Source organism: Mobula birostris, chromosome 5, assembly GCF_030028105.1.
Source record: "Mobula birostris isolate sMobBir1 chromosome 5, sMobBir1.hap1, whole genome shotgun sequence".
NCBI lineage: Eukaryota > Metazoa > Chordata > Chondrichthyes > Myliobatiformes > Myliobatidae > Mobula > Mobula birostris.
The window spans coordinates 28,031,030-28,052,284 of NC_092374.1; the positions used below are offsets into that span (position 1 = coordinate 28,031,030).

At 42.5% G+C, this 21,255-nt stretch overlaps 1 protein-coding gene across 6 annotated transcripts in view; it reads left to right on the plus strand.

Moving 5' to 3' along the window:
* LOC140197579 (storkhead-box protein 2-like) overlaps window positions 1–21,255 on the plus strand; it is a 332,737-nt gene that overhangs the window by 254,615 nt on the left and 56,867 nt on the right. The window contains exon 1 of one of the 6 annotated variants that reach the window (XM_072257721.1): window positions 12,842–12,850. The exons of the other annotated variants lie outside the window; for them this stretch is intronic. The gene's annotated coding sequence lies outside the window, so the exon portion shown is untranslated. Of the gene's footprint in view, window positions 1–12,841; window positions 12,851–21,255 lie in introns of those variants that run through there. 6 annotated transcript variants of the gene reach the window in all.

Consider the following 21,255-nt stretch of genomic DNA (forward strand, 5'->3'; position numbering starts at 1 on the left):
TAATAGTTCTGGGATTGACCACAGATGATTATTCTGACAGCAAGGTGGTCTAATTTCACTCGCGGAGTTCTAAAAGGCACATGACATATCCATTTGAATCTTGTCTCTGACACAATTTGTATCAGAACTGTAAGGTGTGAGCCGAGCCACACTGGAAATGGCCGGTTGAATCTTCAAAGTGATGCAAAGTGGGGTACTGTGTTTTGCACCTGAAAACATTTTTAATCATCATTTCTCACTGCTATAGATGATGCTGTAAAAGCAATCAAACTTCACCCAAAAGGCTTTGTTTTTGGGCAGAGATTAAACAATTATACTGAAGGTATCATATGGGAATATTTGGGAATGAGAACCTCTACCAAATTTAGTGAAAACTTGTCTAAATCAGATAAATATTAAATGAACTTTGCATGATTTTTGTCATAATTACCTCATGATTATATCATTATGGCTGTGTCATACTGTTGAATATTTCATACAGAAGGCAATTAGCTCCTTTTCTCTTTTGAAAATATGGGAGACGGACCAGGTGCCAGAGTTCACGTCAAATTTATTGTCATATGCACAAGTCTGGTGAGGTACAGGTACAATGGAAAAATTAGCTTGCATTTTGAGTTTGAAAATAAGGAATTGGCTGTTGGGGACAGAGATGAAAATTTATTTTACTCAGAGCGTGGTGAATCCTTGGATTCCCTTACCGGCGGCAGCTCTGTAAGTTCAATTATGGTGTTTGTTTAAAAACAGAAATCTGGATTTTATGGGAATTGTGGGATGAAGGCTGAGAGGAGACTTGATAGAAGTTCATAAAATTATGACAGCCATGAATAAGGTATGCAGACAGAATCTTTTTCCCCTGGGTAGAAATGTGAAGTACCTGAGCTCATACATTTAAGAAGAAATGGGAAAAGTTTAAAAGAGATGTTCAGGGCAAGTTTTATTTACATTGTGATGGGTGTCAGGATTGGCTGCCACAGGAAGTGGTAGAAGCAGATACAATGGGGCTACTAGACACGAGTCACTAGGGAATAGTGGATTAAGTCAAATTAATTGTCATTTGACTTTTTATTGTCATTTCAACCATAACTGCTGGTACAGAACATAGTAAAAATGAGACAACGTTTTCCAGGACCATGGTGCTACATGAAACAATACAAAAACTACACTGAACTACGTAAGGAAAAATACAGAAACTACACTAGACTACAGACCTATCCAGGACTGCATAAAGTGCACAGAACAGTGCAGGCACTACAATAAATAATAATAAACAAGACAGTAGGCACAGTAGAAGTATATAGTAAGTTGGTGTCAGTCCAGATTTGGGTATTGAGGAGTCTGATGGCTTGGGGGAAGAAACTGTTACAGAGTCTGGTCGTGAGAACCTGAATGCTTCGGTGCCTTTTTCCAGATGGCAGGAGGGAGAAGAGTTTATATGAGGGGTGAGTGGGGTCCTTCATAATGCTGTTTTGTGGATGCAGCGTGTGGTCTGTGATGGTGGGAAGAGAGACCCTGATGATCTCAGCTGACCTCACTATCCGCTGCAGGGTTTGCGATCCAAGGTGGTGCAATTTCTGAACGAGGCCATGATGCAGCTGCTCAGGATGCTCTGAATACAACCTCTGTAGAATGTGGTGAGGATGGGGGACGGGAGATGGACTTTTCTCAGCCTTCACAGAAAGTAGAGATGCTGCTAGGCTTTCTTTGCTATGGAGCTGGTGTTGAGGGACCAGGTGAGATTCTCCGCCAGGTGGACACCAAGAAATTTGTTGCTCTTAACAATCTTTATGGAAGAGGCATTGATGTTCAGCGGAGAGTAGTCGCTCCGTGTCCTCCTGAAGTCAACAACCATCTCTTTTGTTCACATTCAGAGACAGGTTGTTGGTTCTGCACCAGTCCGTTAGCCACTGCACCTCCTCTCTGTATGCTGACTCATCATTCTTGCTGATGAGACCCACCACGGTCGTGTCATTGGCGAACGATGATGTGGTTGGAGCTGTGTGTTGCAGCACAGTCATGGGTCAGCAGAGTGAACAGCGGTGGACTGAGCATAGCCCTGGGGGGCCCCCATGCTTAGTGTGATGGTGTTGGAGATGCTGCTTCCAATCCGGACTGACTGAGGTCTCCCAGTCAGGAAGTCTAGTATCCAGTTGCACAGGGAAGTGTTCAGGCCCAGTAGGCTCAGCTTTCTAGTCAGTTTCTGAGGAATGATTGTGTTGAATGCTGAACCGAAGTCTATGAACAGTATTCAAACGTACGTGTCTTTTTTTTGTCCAGGTGGGTTAGGGCCAGGTGGAGGGTGATGGCAATGGCATCTTCTGTTGAATGGTTGGGATGGTATGCGAACTGCAGGGGGTCCAGTGAGGGGGGCAGCAGGGTCATGACGAGCCTCTCGAAACACTTCATGATGATGGATTTGAGTGCAATGGGATGGTAGTCATTGAGGCAGGACACTGAAGACTACTTCGGCATGGGGATGATGGTGGCGGCCTTGAAGCACGTAGGAATGACAGCGCTGCTCAGGGAGATGTTGAAGATGTCGGTGAGAATCTCAGCAAATACAAGCAAAAGAGATTTGATTTAAGTATTGTGTTCATGAGCTGGAGAGACTGTCTCTGTCCTGTGCTGTTCTCTGCTGTAAATGGAGAGTGGTGCTGACGTTGAGGAACAGCTGTGATACTGGTTTGCAGGGCTGGTAGGCCTACTACTGTCCCAGTTCTGTTAATTTTACATTGGAGGAGGACCATGATCTCAGAGGGTTGGAGCTCTTGGAAAAGTTTACAGAGAAATAGATCCACAGTGGGATCTGAACAATTAAATAGGTATTCAGTTGTGTGACTGGGAACCAATAGAGGTGAAGTAGCAAAAAGGAGATGAGTAAGCAGAGCCTGGTTAAATATAATTGTGCAAACTGTGCAGATTATCTGAGGGATAAGTACTCACTCATATTAATATGCTGCTTTTGCTGGGCAAAATCTGATTTAAGGGAATGGAAGATTGTAAGTGTGATCATTTCTACATATGCATTGGTGCGTCAGACAATTGACAGAATGAAGTTAATTCTCTACGGATCCTGTGGTTGAGTTTTTGCTGAGAACAAAATCCATCACGAGTTAGTACTGCTAGATGTGTTATATAGTTCTACATTGGAACTGAATTTCAGCAACTATACTACCTAACTGCTCCTTGACAACTCTGTACAGTCAGGTGCATCAAAGTGTAGACTGAAATAATTCTGGGGTAGAGCATCTCTGGAGAGAAAGGAATTGACAATGTTTGATGCTGAAACTCTGCATCATCAGGACTCTATAAATTGTTTGTTGCTGTGGATTCCAACATCTGCAGTCTCTTGTGCCTCCTGTACAGTCAATTAGTAAGTTGCTATGCTGGGCTTGAAGAGCTCTTTGTGTTGAATAAACCACCATGGAAAAAGCCCAGCTAAATGTTTATTTTATATCTGAGGGAACACTTTGAAAATGTACTGTACAATTATGCTTATTGGCAGAGTGTGGCTTGAGGAAGATTGCCAAAGGATACCAGCGCAACTACAGTTCGGCATTGTAGCACAGCGGTTACTGTAACACTTTACAGAGCCACTGGTAGGATGGAGTGTGCTTCAATTCTTGCTGATGTCTGTAAGGAGTTTGTGTGTTAGCTCTGCATCTGCTTGGGCTTCCTCTGGTTCTCTCCCACATCCCATACAGGTTAGGGTTAGTAAGTTGTGAGCATCCTTTGGTACTGGAAGCATAGTGACACTTGTTGGCTACTTCCAGCACATCTCAGACACCGTTGGTCGCTGACACAAATGACCATTTTACTGTGCGTTTCGATGTACAGGTGACAAATTAATCTTTAAATGTTTTACAGGTATGGGGAGAGAAATGGCAGATGAAGTTTAATCTGGACAAGTGTGGGTGGGGTACTTTGGGAGGTCAAGTGTAAGAGGAAAGTACGTAGCAAATGGTAGGACGCTATGTAGCATTGACATGCAGAGGGATCTTGGGGTTCAAATCCATTAAGTCCCTGGAAGTGGCAGCACAAGCAGGTAGAGTGATAAAGCAGGTGGCATACTTGCCTTCATTAGTTGGGGGGCAGTGAGTATACAAGTTGGAAAGCAATGTTGCAAGTGCATATAGCTTTGATTAGACCACATCTGGAGTATTGTGTGCTGTCTGGGCGGCTCACTATAGCAAGGATGTGAAAGCCTTGAGAAGGTGTAAAAGGGGTTCATCTGAATGTTGACCATCAGGGAATTCCTAACGGGTTCCCAACCTGGGGCCCACGGACCCCTTGCTTAATATTATTGGTCCATGGCATAGAAAGGTTGGAAGCCCCTAGGTTGTCTAGCATGGCGGAGTAGAAGACCAACATTCAACATGTTAAGAACAGTTTCTACCCCTCTTGTCATCAGATTTTTGAACCAGTGCATGAACGCAATATTATTTGTCTTTTGCACTGTTTGTATATCTGATAATTTAATGTCTTAGCATTGTACTGTTGTCATAAACCAACGACGTATGTCAATGGTAACAAACTTGTGTCCAATTACAAAGGAGAACATCTGCAGTTGCTGGAAATCCAAACAACACACAAGCAGTTGACGTTTCGGGCTGAGACATCGACTGCCATAGATGCTGATTAGCCTGCTGAGTTCCTCCAGCATTTTGTGTCTAATTAGAGTGTGCTTGCTCTAGGAAAAGTTTGAACAGACGTGGGGCTGAGGGGGTGACCTGATCAATGTATATAAAATTATGAGAGGCATAGATAGGATAGATTCAGTCATCTTCCCAGGGTAGAAATGTCAAATGCTAAAGTACAGAGCTTGAAGGTGAGAGGAGAAAATTTTAAAGGAGCTTTCTTTTCCTACGTGGAGTATGGTTAGGTTCTGGAGCACAGTGGTGGTGGAGGTGGTAGAAGCAAATACAGAGCAACATTGAAGAGGCATTTGGACAGACAGGATGGAGATAATGGAGATCACTTGGTGGCAGATGGCATTAGTTTAAGTTGGCGCGGATATCGTGGATTGAAGGGCCTATTCCAGTGCTGTACTCTTCCATGTTATTTCCATTTACTTTTTTTTATATTAAAAAAAATTATATCTTAAAATCTTCTGCTCAAAGGTGAGACTTTGAGGAAGTAGCATAGGCTTGTATACCACACAACTATTGGTTAGACCAACCTGTGTGATAGCCTAAAAATATCATTTGCAGTACAAAATTTAAGCTGTGACCTGTGCAGACTAAACATGAGATGCTGGAGATCTAAAACAATAGCAGCAAATCATGGAAACGCTCGGCATAGAAACACTCGAAATAGAAAGAGCACTTTGGGATGAAGTTCATTCCCTGATCTGGGAGGGTGCTAGATAGAAGAACAGAGAGAGATGTGTCGTCATTTTGAAGATGATCAGCTTGGCATTAATTCTTGCAGTAGTTTCCCATCTGCTGAGAAATGTAGTCTATGATAGTAGTCTGCAGTGCCGTGGAGCCAGGCTCCACCGAAGGTTAGCTTAAAAGAGAAAATATTTTTTTTAGAAAGCACTAATAACGATCTTTCCAGGTTTGTGTGCTGGCACAATTTGAGAAATGCTGGCACGCTATGTTCAGAGTTCAAACAAAAACGTTATAGCCAAATTTAATGTAGTGGATAATGATTGTTAAGGTTGACCAGAGACATTTGTATATTACTTGATCTTATAAGGTCTGGGTGCATTTTACGTATCTGCCTAGCGGTCTTCAGAAATGGGTGCTTTTTGTTCACTTTCCACTCCTGGAAAAATGGTATCTAATTTTTACCCCTTTTTCCTTCACTTATTGTCACAAATTATAAAATCTATGTGGACCTTCTGTAGTTGATAAATTCAATTGGTCTCTGTCCACAGTAAAATAAACTTCTACTCAACACTTTATTGATGAACACCTATTTAGTTGTATCTTTCAGCTGAAATGCTAAACCACAGAATAATGTCCTCTCCTTAGACTGATGTTAATTCCTTCATTTCACTGGACCTTCAGGAACTTTTCCCTGTTGTCCTAGTGGTCAAAAGTTTAAATATTTATATCTCCATAAATCTGATAATTTAATGACCTACCATGAAGTTAGTTTATAGCTTTGTGTCTTTTTAGCACTTTAAAAATGAAGAATATGCATGCCTAGCCTCCCAAAGGCTCAATGTATTATGCTGGAGTTTCATAGACCAGGAAATTCCGGGCTCAGTCATAGGTCTCTGCTGAATTAGCTTGTTCAGCGTTGCATTGTTGGCTTCTTACACTCTTTCCCCTGCTGCTGAAACCCTAAAGCTTTAAGACTTAAATTCAGTAACTCCTCTGGCATGAATCACTCCATGGGTCAAAATATGACAGCCTATAGTCTTCATTTCTGAACTACCTTTATCTCTGCACTTGCCCTTGCTGTGCCCTTGAGTCCCACTATCCTTGGTTTTCAATCCTTCAGTCTCCTTGCCTCACTCTTTATCAATTTCTTTCCTCAATTTTCCCTAAGCTAAACTTCCAAGTTCCTGCCCTCTGAATTTCATAAATCTCCTTCTATTCCCTTCCTCTCTTCTTCTCCCACCGCCTCCCACTACATTATTCTGACTTGTCCGTCCTTTCCAGTCAGTCTTGAGCTGAAATGTTGACTGTTTATTCCTCCTATATATGCTGACTGACCTGCTCAGTTCCTCCAGCATTTTGTGTGTGTATTACTCTGGATTTCCAGCGTGTAGAATCTCTTGTGTCACATACTTCTATGTTTTCATGTTTCTTTACTATCCCAAACTCTCTGAGAATCTTTATCACCAACCATGGCTATCATTTAATAAATACTTTGATCAAATTATCTTGTTTTACCAGCATTATCCAGCATTGTTTGTCTATAGGATGGCATCAACTTGCAAAAACACGGCTCCAAAGTGATATACTGTGCATCATCCATCTATAGGCCATGCCACTCAGGACAGAGATAAACTCTGATTTGATGTGTTAATGCACTAAGATATTACACCCAGGTTCACAAAAGAATGATCCATTTGCTTAAAGCTCTTAGTGGGTGATAAGTTACTGGTATAAATGAGCTTAGTATTGGTTACTGACCTCAGGGAAGGAAAGGGTTGATAAAATTATGGGGAAAAGAGATGTTTTTAAAAAGCTAAATGCAATCTTTAGTTGTGTAATACGGTGATCCTATCAACAATCATTAACCGTTTTACTTTGTATCCTTTCAAAGCTAACAATTTAATAATATATTTGCAGTTTATCATGAGGATAGAAATTGAGGCCACATCATGAAAAAATTATTGTAGCAAATTATTTTTAGAAAATGAACTGAGTGCTTCCGAGACTCAGTGGAGCATCAAATTAATCTCTGTCCCCAAATATGAATAAATTATGCAAAATAGATACACTTTAATGATAGAAATTTGCCAAGAGCTCCACGTCCCATGAGTGTTATAACTAATTGCAGAAGTTTGGACTTCTGTAAACTAGGCTTATTTGGTTTATCAAATAACCCTGCAGAACGTTATCCTGCTGAAGGTGGAATGTTAAAGTTTACAAACTGGACAATGGTAGAACATGGCGAATTGCATTGTGAAGTACCAAGAGAAATGGATACACAAATATTGATGAAGCTGTATCTTTTATGAAAATAAGTAAATAAATTGATAATGTGTTTAATGGCTAGCTAAAATAAACTTAATGCATAATAATTCATATAATAGATACTGAAGTGGAATCAGTCTTTGGTCTTTAACAGCGCATCTCAGCCTCATGAAATCAAACATTCTCAACGCTGTCTGTAAGAAGTTTGTATGTTCTCCCTGCAACACCGTGGGTTTCCCCCGGGTCCTTGGGTTTCTGCCCACTGTCCAAAGACCTACTAGTTGGTAGGTTAATTGGTCATTGTAAGTTGTCCCATGGTTTGGCCAGGATTAAATGGGGGTGGGGGGGGGTGTTGCTGGGCCGCACAGCTTGAAGAGCTGGAAGAAATAACATGCAAAAGTACACAGACTAGATTAAAGCAATTATCATAAAATATATTTTATATGCAGGGGTAGCATAGTAGCTTTACAACGCCAGCAATAACTGTTTGGGTTTCAATTCCCATCATTGTCTGTAAGGAGTTTGTTCATTCTCCCTGTTTCTGTGTGGGTTTCCTCCAGGTGCTCTGGTTTCCTCCCATATTCCAAAAGATGTATGTTTGGGGCTAGTGAGTTGTGGGCGTGCTATATTGATGAAGCACAACAACACATTTGAGCTGCCCTCGCACAATTTTTGGACTGCGGTTGTTGATCCAAATCAATGCCTTTCATTGTACAGTATGTTTTAATGTGCATTTGACAAATCTAATCTTTTAAGAAAACATTTACATTTAAATAAGGCCCTTTTATGAACTTGGGAGATTACAGTTATAGTTAAACACTTTTGAATGCTGTGACTACTGAACAGTATAATACCATAAATAGGAATTAACCAGATTTTTCTCCTGTTATTATGTTTGGTTGAGGAAGAAATGTTAGCCACATACGTGAGACAAACTGCTCTCTACGTGCTCGCGGATGTGTTGCTTTCAAAAAAAAAAATGCTTCTCTCCAGCTTTGCTATTTACAATTCTTTTAAATGTAAGCAATGATATCTCCCATCACTATGCCCTTGGGTCATGCTTAGCACTATGTCTAAAATAAAGTATTTGATGTGAGGGAACTGAATACACTTGCTTTGATGCACTGCGCTTGCAGAGACATTAGAACCAGGTGTTGATGAGTAATGGAATTCTGGTTTATTTTAAAATCCCTCCAAGACCTTGGTTAAAGCCTACCACACCTTTTCCAAGCTTTCAGCCACCCCATATCCTCTCCAGCTTGCCGACGCCTGGCTTGTATATAGCATACATACATGAATGGGTGTTTGGGAGACAGGCGGCCTGCTGCATCTTCTGCTGTGTGAGAACTTGTTTGGCAGCCACGTTTGAGGTTATGAAGATTTCAGAGAAATGGACCCCTGTTGTAATCTGGAGATGACGTGTACTTACAATGACATGAGTGGCATTTTGCTGAAGTTAGACAAGGATTGTTGCAGTATAGTTACAGTTGTAACATTGGTCAAAGTACATTTATTATCAAAGGATTCTATATACACCCTTGAGATTTGTCTCCTTGCTGGCAGCCACAAAACAAAGAAACCCAATAAAATCCCCCATTTTTTTTTTAAAGATGCCAAACTCCCAATGTGCAGAAAAAAAAATCATGCGAGCAAACAGCTGAAGTTCACAAAAGTGAGTCCACAGCCATGAAGTTGGTCATCATTGCAGCCAAGCCAGTACCCTGTTAATTGCAGGCCACGGTCTCAGTTCAGTGCAGAGACGAGTAAACCTCGTGGAGCACCAAGCTGAACACCAGCTTATCCCTTGCCTCTGGCCCCAACACCCTGACCTTTCGATCTAGCTGGATGTTTAAATCGTTTAAACCCCTGGCTGTTCCACGCTCTTAGACCTGGGCTCGTGTCATTTCGATACGATCTTGGGCCTGCGCCCTGTCACCTCGATTCCTTCCATACCTGACTTTTCTAATTCGGCCCAGCACCTGAATCGATTAATCCTGTTTCTTTTTCCCCAAGTTCTTGGGCCATGCCACCTTGACTGTGTGTCACCATAGTTCTGCTGCATCAAATTGCCTCTAAGTCCACTGCAGCAATGGCTCATTCCCCACTCTCAGGACCGAGCCCCACTGCCTCCATTCACCCCATACAAGATTCACTGTTTCCATCTTGCACCTTTGAGACTTCAGTTCACATAGCAGAAATTGCCAGGTCATACAGGTGGTTCAAAAGCTCAGCTCCAAAAGGAAAGAATACAGGCTATTGATTGCACCAATCATTTACCATAAAAAGGTGTGATTAATAAAGTAGTTAGTAGTTTTCTTTGTTTTGTTAGCTACCAGAAAATAGTTACTGTGCTTCACCAGGAGTGACCATAGACTAAACACACAATGGCCTGATGAAGGGTCTCAGCCTGAAACTTTGGCTTCCTTTCCACAGAAGCTTCCTGACCTGCTGAGTTCTTCCAGCACTTTGTGTGTGTGTGACTATGGACTGTGTTGTGTCACAAGGTGTCAGATTAAAGGTTCGTTTATTTATTATCAAAGTAGGTATCCATTTACAACTCTGAGATTTCTCTTCTCCAGAATCACATTGTAGTACAGAAAGGTTTGTAATTGTTAGTTGCGTAACATTCAATGATTTTGTATGTGGAGAAATTATAAAATTAAAGATATAAACCTAGATAAACTATCTGATTGCCTTATTTTGTTGCTCAGCACACCTAAGTTTAGGCTGGCAACAGTATGTCAGATCCGGCATCTTCCTAACCATTCTTCTCTTGTAAACCGGTATATTTGTCAGTGGGCATACTTCGGTGTTGAATCAGTAGTGAAGCTGAACATTCTGTTTTGCCATGTATTGAATTAAGAGGAAGCAGCTGGTTGTAATGGTAATGACCTTGTTTCTTTCAAATCTCCATGATATCAGGCCTAAAGCATGTGGCTACAACATTGCTTACTGTACAGCCAACATAACATGTACTGTTGTATTACTTACTTTATACTTTATTGTCGCCAAACAATTGGTACTAGAACGTACAATCATCACAGCGATATTTGATTCTGTGCTTCACACTCCCTGGATTACAAATACTAAATATTAAACATAGTTAAAATTAGTAAATATTAAAAATTTAAATTATAAATCATAAATAGAAAATAGAAAAATGGGAAGTAAGGTAGTGCAAAACAACCGAGAGGCAGGTCCGGATATTTGGAGGGTACGGCCCCAATCCAGGTCAGGATCCGTTCAGCAGTCTTATCACAGTTGGAAAGAAGCTGTTCCCAAATCTGGCCGTATGAGTCTTCAAGCTCCTGAGCCTTCTCCCGGAGGGAAGAGGGACGAAAAGTGTGTTGGCTGGGTGGGTCGTGTCCTTGATTATCCTGGCAACACTGCTCCGACAGCGTGCGGTGTAAAGTGAGTCCACGGACGGAAGATTGGTTTGTGTGATGTGCTGCGCCGTGTTCATGATCTTCTGCAGCTTCTTTCGGACTTGGACAGGACAACTTCCATACCAGGTTGTGATGCACCCTAGAAGAATGCTTTCTACAGTGCATCTATAAAAATTAGTGAGGGTTTTAGGGGACAGGCCAAATTTCTTTAGTTTTCTCAGGAAGTAAAGGCGCTGGTGGGCCTTCCTGCAGTGAACTCTGCTTGGTTGGACCAAGTCAGGTCATTTGTGATATTGACCCCAAGGAACTTAAAGCTTTTGACCTGTTCCACTTGCGCACCACCGATGTAAATTGGGTCGTGCAGTCCGCTACTCCTTCTGAAGTCAACAACCAATTCCTTTGTCTTGCTGACGTTGAGGGATAGGTTATTGTCTTCACACCATGCCACCAGGTTCTTAATTTCCTCTCTATACTCAAATTCATCATTATCCGATATACGGCCTACAATTGTTGTGTCAGCAGCAAACTTGTATATTGAGTTTGATGGAAACTTGGCTACACAATCATGGGTGTGCAGTGAGTACAGCAGGGGGCTGAGTACGCAGCCTTGTGGGGCACCAGTGCTGAGATTGATTGTAGAGGAGAGCTTGTCCCCTATTTTTACAGCCAGGGTCCTGTCTGTGAGGAAGTTGAAGATCCAGCTGCAGATCTGAGTGCTAAGGCCCAGGTTCCGGAGCTTAGGAATCAGTTTATTTGGAATGATGGTATTAAAGGCAGAGCTGTAGTGAATGAAAAGGAGCCTTACATATGCGTCTTTATTCTCCAGGTGTTCTAAGGAAGAATGTAGGGCCAGAGAGATGGCATCTGCCGTTGACCTGTTGCTCCGGTAGGCGAATTGCAAAGCGTCGAGGTTGACCAGTAGGCTGTGGTTGATGTGTGCCATAACCAATCTCTCGAAGCACTTCATAGCAATTGATGTCAGAGCCACAGGTCGATAGCCATTCAGGCATGCCACCTTGCTCTTCTTCGGCACTGGGATTATCGTTGCCTTCTTAAAACACGAGGGGATCTTAGACTGAAGCAAGGAGCAGTTGAAGATGTCAGCAAACACTCCAGCTAGCTAGCTCGCTTGCACAGGCTAGGAGAACCCGTCCTGGGACACCATCTGGGCCTGTTGCCTTCCTTGGATTTATCTTCAGGAAGGCCCTTCTAACGTACTCCTCGGTGACGATGAATCTCGATGCCACCAGGTTTGGTTCATCCGGAGGGAGCGGGATGCTCCTCTTCTGTTTGAGTCTTGTGTAGAATACGTTAAGTTCGTCAGGAAGAGAAGCGTCACAGTTATTGATATTCCCAGCCTTTTCTTTGTGCCCAGTGATCACATTTAGACCCTGCTATAGTCTACTGGCATCCCTTTGGTTAGCCTGGGCTTCCAACTTGGCTCGATATTGCCTCTTGGCACTCTTAATGGCTTTCCGGAGTTCACACCTGGATTTCTGTGTAGCAACTGGTATCCCCGGACCTAAAAGCCGCAGCTCTAGCCTTTAAAAGGGACTTGACCTCATAATTCATCCAAGGTTTCTGGTTAGGGAATACCCGGATCGTCTTGCTAGACACACAGTCCTCCGTGAATTTCTAAATAAAGTCTGTGACAGCTGAGGCATACTCATCGAGGTTAGCTGCCGAGTCCTTGAATACTAACCAGTCCACCGATTCAAAGCAGTCACGGAGGACCTCATCCATTTCCTCCGTCCAGCGCGACACTACTTTTGACACTGTGACCTCCCGCTTCAGTTTCTGTTTGTAAGCCGGGAGGAGGAGTAAGGCCTGATGATCGGATTTTCCGAAGTGAGGTCATGGGACAGAACGGTAGGCATCCTTGACTGCTGTGTAGCAGTGGTCAAGTATATTCGAGCCTCTAGTGGGGCAGAAGACATGTTGGTATAACTTTGGCAGCGATAAATATAATCCCATGATCAAACAAAATGAGTGAGTAGTTGATTTATTTTTGATGGTGGTGTTTGAAGGAAAGACTTCGGTTAGGACACCAACAAAATCTGTTATTGTAATCAAATTGTGTCATTAAATGTTAATTGACAGGAACCTCATACTTGTTGGATCAGGCAATATTATTATGGCCAATCCTTTATCTTAGAAATCTTCCCTTTTAATAACCCATACCCTTTAATTAATTGAATATGCCAAGAATCTTTTCATTGATGGCTTCAATATAGTGACCGGGGAAATCCCAAAGTCCCGCTACTTCTCACTGAAAAATTTTCCCATCATTCTAGTCCTTTTATGGCTAACTTTTTATTTTGAGATTATGAAGTATACTAACATGAACTTGCTTCCCTAATGGAAGAAAGGACAGAATAGCATAGGAGGCAGATCAAAAGAGATTCACCATACTAGATCCTGGATGAGATCGTTGTCCCATCAAAAGAGACTGGGACAGAACAGTACAGCTCAGTACAGGCCCTTTGGCCTACAGTATTGTGTTAACCTTTTGTGTTAATCCTACTCCAAGATCAATCTAACCCTTCCCTCCCACATAACCCTCCATTTTTTATTTCTTTCATCCATGTGCCTGTTAAGAGTGTTTTGACTGTCCCTGATGTATCTGCCTCTATCACCACTCCAGCAATGCATTCTGTGCATTTACCACTGTTTTTGAAAAAGCTACCTCCGACATTCCCTCTGCTGTCCTCTAATCATCTTTAAAGAATGTCCTCTTATATTATCTATTGTAGCAGAAAATCCTACAAAAGGTAGTGAATCAGTGCAGTCCGTCATGGGTAAAGCCCTCCCAACCATTGAGCACGTCTACGTGAAATGCTGTGGTAGGAAAGCGGCCTCCATCATCAAAGGTCCCCACCACCCAGGTCATGCTCTCTTCTCTCTTCTGCCATCAGGTAGAAGGTACAAGAGCCTCAGGACTAGCACCACCAAGTTGAAGAACAGTTCCCACCCCTTGACCATCAGGCTGTTGAATAGAAGGGGATAACTAAGTTCACTTGTTCTATCATTAAAATGTTCCACAACCAATGCTCTCACTTTAAGGGCTCTTTATCTTATCTCATGTTCTTGTTGCTTATTGCTGGTTATTTATCTTTGCAGTTTGTTGTCTTCTGCACTATGGCTGATCTTGCATCGGTCCTGTCTAGCTTTGCTGAGTATGCCCACAAAAAAATGAATCTTGTGATTGTATATGGTGACATATATGTACTCTGATAATAAATGTACTTTGACTTTGTTACCCTAGGGGAAAAGGTGCTGGCTGTCCACTCAATCAATTCCTCTATCTTGTAGGAGATGAGGACAGGCTGGGTCTGCGTGCTTTGGAGTTTAGGTGAATGTGGAATGATATTAAAACATGAGGTTCTAAAGGGGTTAGATGGTGTAGATGTCTGGCAGTGGTTGAGGCAGGTATATTAACAGCATTTGAAGGGGACTTGGACAGGTATGCGTTTTGGAAAGATTTACAAAGATATGGGTAAATGGGAGTAACTTAGATGGACTATTTGGACCATGCCTTGCATGCTGTACAACTGTTTTCAGTAGTGGGAGAGAACAGTTTCCAGACAGGTGGCTGATCATTTAAAATCAAAATGTAAAGAAAACCCTCCCTGTGTACCACATCGTTAGAATGCTCTGGCCTAGAGAGTTGTGGAGACTAGGTTATCAAAGAATTTAAAGTGCAGGTAGATAATATTTTGAAAGATTGAGAAACTGGTGCAGAAGACTGAGGCTTGTAGTGGATCAGGCATGAGAGAATAAAATGTCAGAGCAGGTTTCACTGTCTCGACCCCCGTTTTCTTTCCTGCAGTTACACAGCTTGAAAGTGTCTACGCTTTGAAAGGTTCCTGATGAAATCTGTATAGTATTGAGTAAGCATACCAGAATGAGGTAAGTCAGCTGGTTTAGTGGTGTCTGACAGCAGCCTTGTACTTAATGTCAGCAAAACCAATGAACTGGTTGTGGTCTTCGGGACGGGTTAAGTGTGGAGAGAACACGGCAGCTGCCATTGAAGGGTGAGCAGCTTCAAATCCTGAGCTTAGCACATAGATTCAGCATTGGCAAAGACGTTGCCAGCATCTCTACTTTCTTAGTTTAACGAGATTTGGCATGGCCTCAAAGATTGTAATAAACTTCTGCAGATGTTCAGTGGAATTAATTCTGACTGGTTAAATCACAGCATGGCATGGGATCTCCAATGTGCAGAAGGCAAAAGGCTACTGAGAATGGTGAACATAGCCATTTCTATCTCGGATACAATTCTCCTACCATAGAGGACACCTACAAGAAATAATGTCTCAGAAAGGCAACATGCATTAATAAGGACTAATTATTTGAGCCACTGCCTCTTCTCAATGCTTGCCGTCAGCAAGAGGTACAGAAGTCTAAGGTTCAACAGTTACTTCCCCACTGCCTTTGGGTACTTGAACCAACCTGGGAAAAACCCTCATACTACCTCAGATTATATTTCCCTGAGCATGCACTAATGTCATTGTGTTTTTGTCATGTGTGTATGTTATGTATTATTAATGTTAATTTAAATGTATGCAGTTTGTTTGTCATGTTGAAATGTATTGTGCTGCTCCTGTTTTTAAAAACTAATCTTCATGGCATTTAACCCTGCGTATTTATAGCGTTGATAGTAAACTTGAACCCAAACTATTGCTCCCTGAGCAGAGCCTTGAAGTTAAACAAAAGCTTAAAAGGTGTTTTAAGGCTGGATACAGGAGCTACTTGGTAACAACCTGCTTATCAAAGCGAAGGAACCTCGCATTGCTCCTCGATCAGCTTGGGCCAGAAGGCATGATTCCCCTTGACTCTATGAATATGGCATCTTTCTGTACTGATTTTCTTGTGTGCCATGTCAGAAGATCCTCATTGGAGTGATATGGTAGCGGGGCAGTACAACGCTATAGAGCAGCCAGCTGCACAAAGAGGGTTCAAATGCCATTGCTGTCTGTAAGTAGTTTGTAGGTTCTCCCTGTGACCGTGTGGGTTTCCTCCAGGTGTTCCAGTTTCTTCTCACATTTCAAAGACATGGTTAGCGTTAGTGAATTGTGGACATGCTGTGTTGGCGCCAGAAGCATGGCAACTCTTGTGGGCTGCCCAGCGCAATCTTTGTTAATTTGATTTGATGGAAAATGCCGTATTTCACTGTATGTTTCGATGTATGTGTGACAAAGCCAATATTTATCATCTTTTATCTTTAACTGCTTGTCCAACTTTTTAATGTTGTCCATACTCAGTTCCCAGTTGCAGCCCCACCAGATGCCCCATGTTAAAATCCAGATGACTTGAAGCAGCAACAAACGCAATCCAGCATTTCTCTCTGCAGAACTGGAGCTGTACACTTAGTAGCCTCTGTTAGGTACTGGAGTAGAACCTGGTATGGTCTTCTGCTGTAGCCCATCTACTTCAAGATTCAACATGTTGAGCATTTAGAGTTGCTCTTCTGCACAATCCAGTCGCTGAGAGGATTCCGGGAGGCAGCGTGCGCGAACCTCGTAATGGGCAGGCTGCGGGACAGGGCGCGAGCCGATGTTTGTTTGACTCCATTTCGCCAATGAAAGCTTCCATTGTGTGCCGATTAAAGCGATGAAGGGGATTGAAGCATCGAGGCAAGTATGAAGGGTGAGCGCCAGCTGCCTGTCTTTTGATCCCTGTGTAGCGGACAGGCAGTAACACTCCGTCACGAGTGAAGGGCATGACGAGGCTCAGAAAGCGTCATGGCTATCCACTCTAGCCAAAGAGGTCTGCAGACATGACTTTTTTTTTTGAACCATTGGACCAAAGTTTTTGAGGCGGAGAAAGTGGAACTGCCCCAGCGCAATGGCTTTTTCACTGTAAAACTCCTCCCACACTGTTTTTTCTTTGTGCAGCACCGACAAAAGTTATTGGAAATGATGGACAATCAACACCGGAGAGGGGAGATCCTGCTGGCTGCTGTGCCCAGAGTGTTGCCCAGGATTTCTGTTTTGGATGTGGACTTGGACTATAGACTTTTTTTTCCCAGGCTTGTAGCTTTTAATGTGTTTTTTTGCCTGATCTTTCTCTTTTCTGTGGGAAGGGGGATTTTGGGGTCCATATGCCTGTTCTATTTTTCGTTTTTTGTGTGGGAGGAGAGGGATTTGGGAGTTGATGATCATGCTGCCATAGTTTCTTTTCTTTCTTGGTTTCATGGCTACCTGGAGAAGAATTTCAGAGTTCTATACTTTGATAATAAATGAACTCTTTGAAATACTGTTGTAACATGTGGTTATTTGAGTTACTGTCACCACTCAGTCAGCCTGAACCAGTCTAGCCGTTCTCCTCTGACCTCATGAACAAGGCATTTTGCTGACATAACTTCCACTCACTGGATTTTTATTTTTGTTTTGCACATCATTCACTGTAAATTCTGAACATTATTGCGTGTGAAAATACCAGGTTCTGAGATGCTCAAACCACCCTTCTGGCACCAACTATCATTTCACAGTCACATTCTTCCCTATTCTGATATTTAGTCCGATCCTCTTGACCATGTCTGCATGTTTTTCTGCATTGAGTTGCTGCCAGATGATTAGCTAATTAGATATTTGCATTAACAAGTGGGTGTACCTTGTGTGCCATTGAGTGTATATGGTACTACTAAAACAAAATATTGCAGATGCAGGAAATCTGTTATTTAAGAAAACATCAAATGTGGGAGATGCTCGGCAGATTGGGGCAACATTTAGAGCAGGGGTTCCCAACCACCTTATGCCCTGGAGCAATACCATTTAGCAAGGGGCCTGTGAACCCCTGGTTGGGAACCCTGATTTAGAGAGAAAATTAACTGTTCCAGTTCAGTCATTTTTCATCTGAAGTGGAATGTTTCTCTTTCCACAAATTCTGACAAGTTGATTGGTTCCAATGTACAATATTATTATTTCTGAGAAGTACCAGTTGTGGTGATTGGGTTCTCCAAAAAGTCATCTGAAGTATGCCACACAATCGACCCTCATAAATTTATGGTTACTTTAAGTACAGTTTGCATGCACTTCTAAGACGAGTGATACCTTCTGCATCAAAATGAGTTGAATTGTGAAACAAAAAGAACACAACAGGATGGCTTCAGTTTAAAATTGTGGTCTCAAGATGCACAGATTATGTTCTAAGTTCGTAATGCATGCCAATAAAGCAGTGCACTGCTGAGAGAAACATGTGTTTCTTTTTAGCAGAAAATGATCAGATGGTCGGAGAATCTACAACTTTGTGTGCTCAGGAAAATATGCAGTCAGTTCAGTGGCTTGCTTCCGTAAAATAAATTCAGAGAGCCAGCTCTGTGTGTCCCGGAGTGAATAACAAAGTGTCGCAGAAAGCCATGCACAGCTGAAAGGGGCCACGTAGCATTCTGTCACTACAACAGCTTCATGGGTATAAAAAAAACACTCATGAGCTGATACTGTTCTCACAGCAGAGGAATGTTTTCAATAAAAAATTAAAGAAAGCATTCATCTCCCTTGCCTACCTTTCCCAAGTTTGCCATGTGATTCCCTACCTTAACTATAGAGTAACTTACTAAAATGGAATACTTCAATAAATGCAGGAAGAATTCAGCCAGTCAGGTATCATCAGTAGGGAGAGAAATAGTGAACTTTTCAGATCGGCCTTCAATAACGTCACCTCCACTTCTTTCTCAGGTAGAATATTACAAAGCTTCAAAACACTGTGAAAAAGGATTCCCCCACATGAAATGGTAAACTTCTTATTCGGAAAGTTCTAGATACCATCTTATAGCCCCCCACTCATTCTTGTATATTTCAATAAGGCCACTTATCATTCTTCTGTATTCCCAAACTATGGGCCCGATATGCTCAAGCTTTCTTTGTATATCAGCTACTTCATCCCAGTACTTAGTTGGTTAAACTGGCTCCACACTGCATCCAGTGCAAGTACTTCTTTGCTTAAATGTGGAGTTGAAAACTCCAGGTGCAGTCTCACCAGTGTCCTCTGAAGTTGCATCAAAACTGCCCTAGATTAATGTTCCATACCCTTTGCAACAAATACCAAAATTCCATTAGCCTATACAATTACTTGCTGTACCTGTTTGCTAACTGTTTGTATTTATGTTGTGAAACCACTACGTATCATTGTACCATAATGCTCTTCCTTTCAAAGTGTGTAATTTCACATTTACTCTCATGCTTGCTCTGATGATTTATTCAGTAGTTTGTGTTTAATTGCCATTCAGCTGTATCTGAATACAGGTGTTCCCCCGCTTTTCAAACGTTCGCTTTACAAAACCTCACTTATGAAAGACTTACATTAGTTACCTGTTTTCGCTAACAAAAGGTGTTTTCACTGTTACGAGAAAAAGCAGCGTGCGCCCCGAGCAGCCAAGCTCTTCCCCCGGAACTGCATTCTAGCCGGCATTGCTTAAACACGTGCCTGTGAGCATCTGTGCATTATGTCGATTTATTTTGAGCATCCGTTAGCAAGGTGAGTTCTAAGGTATCGGAAAAGCCTAAAAGAGCTCGTAAAGGTGTAAAAAGGTGTAGGCTAAGTGTAAAACTAGACATAATTAAGCATTTCGATCGTGGTGGACAAAGTGAGTTTGGCTTGTGGAAGTTGACGAAGATGACGTTGAAGAGGTTTTGGCATCCCATGACCAAGAACTGATCGATGAAGAGCTGATGCAATTGGAAGAGGAAAGGATACAAATGAAACCGAATGCAGTAGCGAACGGACCAAAAGTGAAGTTGTCCAGGAACTGAACGTGAAGCAGCTGCGTGAGATTTTCGCTGCAATGATTGCAGAAAACTATGATTTTAATTTCGAAAGGGTACGTAGCTTTAGGGCATATTTGCAAGGTGGTTTGAGTGCTTACAAAGAACTGTATGATAGAAAAATGCGCGAGGCTAAGCAGTCAAGCATGCTGTCGTTTTTCAAGCCTTCCACATCAGCCACAGCAGATGACGAACCTCGACCTTCGACATCGAGGCAGGCAGACAGAGAAGAAGATGACCTGCCTGCCCTGATGGAAACAGACGACGATGAGATGACACCCCAGTGTCCCACCACCCCAACAACTGGGCCGCGGACCGATACCGGGCTGCGAAGAATGCAGTGGTGCAGCTATAGCTGGGACGCAACCAGCACATCTTTAAGAAAAAAGCCAAAATAAACATGCTAATTAATTAGGTGCTGTCCGGCATGTAAATGTCGGCCCAGATCAGAGGCGGTTGCCGATTGCGTTGCCTCTGATCTGGGCCAACATTTACATGCTGGGCGGCACCTAATTAATTAGCTTGTTTATTTTGGCTTTTTTCTTAAAGATGTGCTGTGTGCCTCCCGGCTACCGCTGTACCCCTGCATGCTTCGCAGCAATGTATCGGTCCGCGGCCTGGAGGGTGGGGTCCACTGCACCACCCCAACCTCTGCCGACTCAGCCTAACACGCCATCATCAGTGTGCTCGGCGCTGTCTTCCCAATCCCGACAAGTGATACTACACTGTGCGTACATAATTTCTACTTTATATAGGCTGTGTATTTTTATGTGTTATTTGGTATGATTTGGCAGCTTCATAGTTTAAAGGTTACTGGAGAGAGTGTTTCTGCCGAAAGTGCTTGCGTGAGATTTTCGCTACGGTGGACAGTTTGGCAATGATTGTAGAAAAGTATTTAGAACCATAGAAACTACAGCACAGAAACAGGCCTTTTGGCCCTTCTTGGCTGTGCCGAACCAACCTATATTTCTACTTTATATAGGCTGTGTATTTATCATATCATTCCTACTTTTAGTCATAGTCATACTTTATTGATCCCAGGGGAAATTGGTTTTCGTTACAGTGGCACCATAAATAATTAAATAATAATAAAACCATAAATAGTTAAATAGTAATATGTATATTATGCCAGGAAATAAGTCCAGGACCAGCCTATTGGCTCTGGGTGTCTGACCCTCCAAGGGAGGAGTTGTAAAGTTTGATGGCCACAGGCAGGAATGACTTCCTATGACGCTCAGTGTTGCATCTCGGTGGAATGAGTCTCTGGCTGAATGTACTCCTGTTCCCAACCAGTACATTATGTAGTGGATGGGAGACATTGTCCAAGATGGCATGCAACTTGGACAGCATCCTCTTTTCAGACACCACCGTCAGAGAGTCCAGTTCCATCCCCACAACATCACTGGCCTTATGAATGAGTTTGTTGATTCTGTTGGTATCTACTACCCTCAGTCTGCTGCCCCAGCACACAACAGCAAACATGATAGCACTGGCCACCACAGACTCGTA